The 7,468-nt window shown below is 34.4% G+C and overlaps 1 pseudogene; it reads right to left on the reverse strand.

The window, feature by feature from the left end:
• Window positions 1-6,068: 6,068 nt before the first annotated feature.
• The window catches only part of LOC107460332 (uncharacterized), a 3,166-nt pseudogene continuing 1,766 nt past the window's right edge, over window positions 6,069-7,468 (reverse strand).

Here is a 7,468-nt window from a genome sequence, read left to right on the forward strand (position 1 = left end):
CTTTTTTTTAATTTATTTATTTTGTTTGGCAGGCGCCTCGGATCTTACACACTAGACGTAATTCGATAAGACGCCCGCCTGAGCAGATTAGACCATATCTTAGATGAGTTGGGTTTGAGCATGTCGCTTATATGGTGGAGTTTGAGCATTATTGGTTATTGGCATCAGCGTTGATTAAGAGATGGAGACTTGAGTCTCATACATTTTGTCTGCTATGGGGAGAGATGACTATTATCTTACATGACATGGCGTACAAGTTGGAACTCAGGATTGATGGTGATCCAGTCAGTGGCTGCATTGATGGGTGGGATCAGCACCATGACGGACGGTCCATTGAGGACTTCTACCAGCAGCTACTAGGTGCTGTTTTGGGCCTCCAAAAAAGACAGTCACAGACAAAGTGGACTGTTAAACTTAGTTAGTTTCAGAATACCGTTTGTAGAGATCTGGAGGAGGACGCGACTGAGGAGTGCCTATTGTGCTTTGGGGTGGAAACATGCCAAGTTAGGCCAGACTTTGCTTTTAACATATCTAACCTGTCATGTAGTTAATTGGCTTGAGTCTAGCCTGTAGCCTGCTATAGGCTTTTTTAAAGTACTAAGTCTGACTTGTTATTCAGCCTGGCCTGGCCTGAAACTTGTTAAAAAGTCTGATAATATTTTTTACAAAAATAAAAATGTTATTTAAAAAAAACTATTTTTAATAAAATTATTTATGTATAATATGTCATATTTAATATTTATAAGAATTTTTAAACTTTTAAAGTATTTTAAATATATGAAAATATTTATAATAAGATATAATAAATTTAAGATATCTAATAATTTTGTTAATAAAAAAAAATTATTTATATATTTAATTATGCGTTAATAGTCTTAGACAGTCCTACACAGGCCAATAAAACTAATTAGTGAGTTTGGACCTGACCTATTAATATATTAAGCCTTTTACAAGAGTCTAAGCCTGTGTTTATTTTATAACAGGGCATGCTAGGCCAGACTAAACACATGTCAGGCTGCAGGCCTCTGGCAGGCTGCCTAACCTTTTTCCATCCCTAGTTATACTACACCAAAGGGTATATCATGCAGGTGGTCAGGAGCATCTTATTCCCAGCACATTAGGTGGCTGCCATTGTAGAGGACCTTGACACATGTGGCAGGTTATCATGGGGCTCGGCTGTGTTGGCATGGCTGTACCGCCAGATGTATCGTGCCACGGAGCGTAGTCAGCGCAATTTGGGCGATTACGTCAGTTTGCTGCTCTCTTAGGCCTATCATCATATTCCACTACTATGGCCAGATAGATTTGAGACTCGTTGATTTTCGCTAGTTGGGAGGTATTATTCGTTCATACACTTTTCTTCTTTAGTTACTGAAATGAATTTGTGATGTGTAATCATTCGCGGTATATTAGATGGGTCGAGTACCGTCAAGATAATAGCATAGGCGAAAACGTGCTTAGATATTACAGGCGTACGCTGAATGGGATCGGCGTCCTTTACGTAAGTGATAAAGATATAAGAATTATAATTTTATATTAATTAACTTTCAAACTTGTATATGATGCCTCTTGCGTTTTGTGAACAGGTTAACTGGACGGCCTATGCTAACCTGCATTTGTAGGGAGTAGGGTGTAGTTCCACTAGGGATAGCTGAGTTGAAGCCTTTGCGGGGGGCTGTATGTCCGCTCCTTTACTTCATTATCGTCGAGTGGCATCAGGTTGACCGGGTAGTGCGTCAGTTTGGTGGCCTATAACATATTTCGACCAGACCACTGAATATCGACAAGATGCATCATCACGATGGGAGATTCAGGCGAGACGAGTGGTTTTCGTATTGTTTGGGTGGCTAGCATGAGATGTGGGATGCTCATGCAGACCATCAACTCTATATATACCATCATATCGACTTGTGTCCATCACGCCCATGGATGTGTCACAAATTGAACCCAACCTATGATGCTCTTGGCCCATGGATGTTTGCATACAAGTATGAGAACCATTGTATCTCCTAACCTCCCATTTTTCTTACTTTCAGCGATATGCTCTGTGTATGTTCCAAGTACAACTGGGGCCGAACCGGATACATTGTACATCATACTTCAACTAGTCACTCTCTAGTATTTTATACTCCACAGCCCTCCTGATGTTGTACCTCTTAACTGTCAACATGACTTCCTTCTTGTTTTCAAATTGTTATCCAATCTCAAACTCATTGATTGGATCCTCTTCGGGGCCACCGTGGGTAAATGACCAATCCAAAGTCATTGCATCGAGATTCAACCTAGAGAAGTGATCCAGCCAGTCATATGGTCGAGAAATAGCAGGCTATGTCAGAGAGATTTAGGTATCACCAAAATAGTTCATCTCTTCTTCATCATCACCCTCATCAGGAATTTTCGTTGGTTCATCATCAGCATCGTCTCCGTCATCCGGGTTAATTTCAAAAGAATCTATCATCAGATCCCTGATAGCAAAACCCTCGTGACTTTCAACATTATTTTGCATCATGTTAGCATTAGGAAGTTCAACATTTTCCTCTTAACTACCTTCAGGTGGCATATTTATATCAACTATTGTCCTTCTAATATTTCTCCTAACAGCTCCACTTAATAGACTATCATCAATAGTATCCGCATATGATCCTCGTCCACCCAACTTAATTAGAAATACGAATAATTTCAACAGATGAACATTTGTCCATCGGTTGTGCCACGACCTTATAAGACGTACGTTCTCGTCGTCACGTAACCGATACCTAATTCAAAAAAAAAAATTTAAAACTGTGGTCCAATAAACATAATAACAACATAACAAAGACAATTGTAATATATCTTTTATAAAACAAATTGTCATCTATTTCGGTCGGATATCTGTAATAAATTTTTTCACTCTTTTCATCTATGGTTGTCTAACGGAATGCAATATCAAATTTTTCAACGATGTTAGATTGTTAACTTCTGGTGCCATGTACATAATTATTGGTTGCCCAGACTTACAAACGATAAAATCTTTTTCATCATACACTATTTTATCAACATAATAAATGGATAACAACGAATTTGTTGATATTGTAAAAAAAATGCTAAGATGAGAACAAAAAAGAAGAATAAACTGATAGTATTGAGTTCGATTCTCTACTAGCCATATTTTTATTTAGAGAGTTTAGAGTAAAGTTTGTCAAAAATACAATAAACTCTATAAACATAATGAAGTTTATCGGAGATGTGGTAAATTTGTCTTAAATTAAAAAAAAAACATATCCTAATATTTAAAATTAAAATGATTTTTTTTAAAATAATATTTTTTTATTTTAGAAAAAATTCAGTATTGCAGTGTTAGTAGTAGAGACTAGGGAGTACACTACAAGTCTACAAGATCCGAGACTTCGCCGCTAAAAGCATCTCTCTCTCTCTCTTTTTATTTGCGCTAATTTGCCATTAACCACCGACACCACAGGACCACCCCCACCTCCATCTGTCAACCACGTGTCAACCCCATCTAAATCCAAACGACGATTACCGCGTTGTCGTCACACTCCCACCTCAATGATCCTCTAGAACGCCACCTTCCCTTCACCGTGTTTGTACGTTACTAGCTTCTTTTGTAGCTTTTAGCTTTCAGTTCCAAGTCGTTCGCACTTCGCACTGTCGGTGCTGTGAATTTTCAATTTTCCGTTGTCTTTTTAAAAAATCATTACTAAATATATATAATTATATTATAATAATTATTAAAAGATATTTTAGTCAAATAAATTAAAAATATATTATTTTAATCTTAACAAAGTTACATTTTATAATTAAGATAAAAGAAAACATGATTTAAACATCTCTTATAAATATTTAAATATCACGTCATCTCTCGCGCTTTCTCTCTCAAAATTTAAATACTACTACTGTTGCTCTTTTTAGATTATTCATTATTGCAATTGAAACCTACTCTTATCAACACTATAAAATCGACGAAAGAAAAATAAATGAGATGCCACAGTTTAATGACTAGATGTTTCCATGATAGGCGTTAATGCCTTAAATGTAACATGTAAGTCAGATTAATTAACTAAAATACTTGCGGCAAGACTTTAGGGGCCAAAGTTATTAAGATTATTATAAGTGGGAGGTTTTTTTTTTTAATTTTTCTTTCAACAATACATAATACATACATTAAAATTTATATATTTTGTATTTTTATAATTTTAACTTAGAATATATATTAGCTGAATTCAATTATTTTTTATTGGTTTCTGCTTGAATTTATTATTTTTTTATTAAAGATAGAGAGACTTAAATCCGCGATCTCTTAAATGATTATGGGGAGATTATGTCATTTGAGCAATAATTCATTGGCGCTTGAATTTATTACTTATCGCAAAAAATACAATATTATATATAATAAATATATAATTATAAATATTACATGCGTAAAATTATAAATATTGAATTAAATAAAAAATTTTCAGAATGAGCTTGTCGAAAATGAAGATGCCTACATACATGGACATGTATCAGAACTTTTTAAGGTAAAATATACCTCGAACGGGAATTGGCTAAAGGGCTGTACAAGAATTTTTCTTTTATCCAATGTGTTTTGCATTGGGATGCGAATAGTTTGCAATATGGAGATATTGAATTATTGATTTTGGTTTGGGGAAGTGGTTACCGTGAAATTGTGTGTAAGAAGGACAACTTAAAAAGCTTTCCTTATTTTACAACTTTTTAGACCTTATAGGCAAGCTGCATATATGGACTTAACTCAAATGATTCATGAAGTATTACAATGGAAAGGCTGGCTGATGAGGTGAAAAAAATAAGTAGCAGATGCAGTGGCCAAGCACGTTGTTCTTAACGTGCTGATGAATTATACATAATGGTTGAAATCTTGGGTTTAGGGCTCAAAATGAGTCAAGTCAGCTCATGAGTCTATTCGAGTTCGATTCGTTAATAGTTCGATAAACTGAATTCGTGAGTTGATGAATCGAATTTGAGCTTGAAATTAAACTCATAAATTAAATGAGTCGAATTTGAGTTTAAATAAGCTCAACTCATTAGCTCTTGAGCTGATTCAATTATATATATATATTTATATNTATATATAAGATAATTTATTAATATAGTTTATATTCTTATTATTTGAGTCAGCTTATGAGTTTGAGTCAGTTTGTGATCTTTCATTGAGTCGAATTTAAACTTACGAAATATACTCAATAATTAATAAGTGAAACTATGAGTTTAGCTTAATTTTCATGAGTCAAATTTAAATTTAGTCTACCTCAACTTGATTCGATTCACTTTCAGTCTTACTTAAAATATCTAGTAAGTAGCAACAATTCTCGACATCCCTTTTCTCCCTTAAGCTCGTTTCTCTTCTGTTTTGATTTTTCTTTTTTTTTTCTTTTTTAGACACCAAAAAAAATATTATTACTAGCCCGTAATTATTTTTTTTTTTAAAGAAAGATATTCATCTAGAATATTAAATTTTGTTATAACTAATAGTTTGATATCATGACATTGGTTTTAACAAAATGTAATTTTACAAAAGCTAACATGATTTGTCATAGTGTTACATCGGTAATATATTGATAATGAAAATTAATTTATATATTCAGTTAATTAAATTATTTTATTTTATTTTATCTACTATATATAATAAAATTGGAGAAGAGTTTGGCATATATTTTTTTCTAATACTCTCCATATTATATATAAATAAAAAATATATGAGTTAATTTTTAAAGTGGTCTCTGAAGTTGAACTCGAATTTCATAGTAGTTCATGAACTTAAAAATTATCCATATTCTTTTTTGAAATTGCATTCTGGGACTCAGACTCGTCCTTCCAGTACATTTGTCCATCTAGCACTACCGAAAAGTTGAGTTGGCCTTCTTTGTAACATGTTGGCAAAGAAACGGCTAGCTAACGTGTTAGAATAAATTTTTCTGACTCAATTTGGTCCCTCAATTCAGGTTAAAAATTCTAATCCCCAATTTTAAAGAATCATATCCATAGTGCTCACACTCTTCTCTTCTCTTCACTTTTCTTCTCTTGTCTTCTCCAACTTCAAAGGTAGACGATTATGGCCAGCGCGACCAACGCAGTTGAGAGCTCGAACAACCTACGATGGACACCCCATGCTTAATAGCTGCCTCTCGAAATAACCAAGTAGCACGCATCTGTTTCTTGACTAATCGCTCACCATAATCTGAAACTTTATTTTGTCTCTATGAGAGATCAGGATCATTTGATTGTGAGCATTCATTAATAAATAGAAAGGCATCCAATAAACTCTCTTTTGCTAACCCAAGCATGTCATAAGCTTGTGCTCTTCTCCAAAGGCTTTTGGCATGACGGTTGAGAGGTTTATAAATGCATAGTGCACGGATAGCATCACTGATGGCAGCCAAATGTTACTGTAGTAAAAGATGGCATTGACCTCAATTACTATGTAGAACAACTCTCTCCTTCTTGGATCTCATTGGACATAATGACAATGCTTCTGAGTATTTTGATGTAGCTCTAAAAATATTTTCAGATGAGAATAGAGAATTTTCTTCAAACTTGACCTCCAGAACTACAGCTTGCTTAATATGTAGATCTTCCTTAGGCATATTCTTTTTCCATTTTAACCTTTGCTTTGAATTTAATAGGTCCTCAATTTGTTCACTAGTGCGACCACTAATTGAGCTTCTTTCTGATCTCTACGACTGGATGTAGTCCTGAAGAACACCAAGAATATAATCATCAAATTTTTTGTGATCACCAAGAGTTGTAATTTCGACAAGGTCAACTAATGTAGGAACCACTTTATCAATCATCTACATAATACACGGAAAACTTTTAAGTCCAACATGAAAATCCACTTCTAATACTCAAATTATATAAACAGATAACTGATGCTTGAATAAATAAAAGCATTAGGCATATAAGGAGAAATTGCGTAAAAAAAATCCAGTAGACAAAGATTATTGTGATTATGCATTTGGCTTATAAATTTATTGGTATCCTGACAACTTGACAAGGACCAGGCACCTGCCAATGCTACACTGAAAATTTTTACCTTGTGACATGTATTGGGATCTTGAAGAAGCTATAGGAGACAATCAACTGCCATATACTGCCAATCATTCGAAGACTGTGCAATATTACACAAAGCTTCAATAATACTGGGACAAATAGCAATAGGTCCCCTACCAATATTGCAACTGACTAGCCCATTTCTCAGCCTTCTTGGACTCCATTTCAACACCACTCATGTCACGTGTAAGCAAATCACAGTGATAACTTAGCCTTCCATCAACATATTGATAAAAGTGCGAATAAACTATTTTCAGGAACTCATTGCTAACTGAATAGAGAGCTCAAGAATTTCACCATAATTTTCTACAGTAAAAAAAGTGCTGGCATGTGTAGCTAAATGTCCTAAAGTTCATACTGCTACTCTCTGCTCAACCCAAGTTAATCTACTTCTTAAAAA

Source organism: Arachis duranensis, chromosome 8 (assembly GCF_000817695.3).
Source record: "Arachis duranensis cultivar V14167 chromosome 8, aradu.V14167.gnm2.J7QH, whole genome shotgun sequence".
NCBI classification, from domain to species: domain Eukaryota; kingdom Viridiplantae; phylum Streptophyta; class Magnoliopsida; order Fabales; family Fabaceae; genus Arachis; species Arachis duranensis.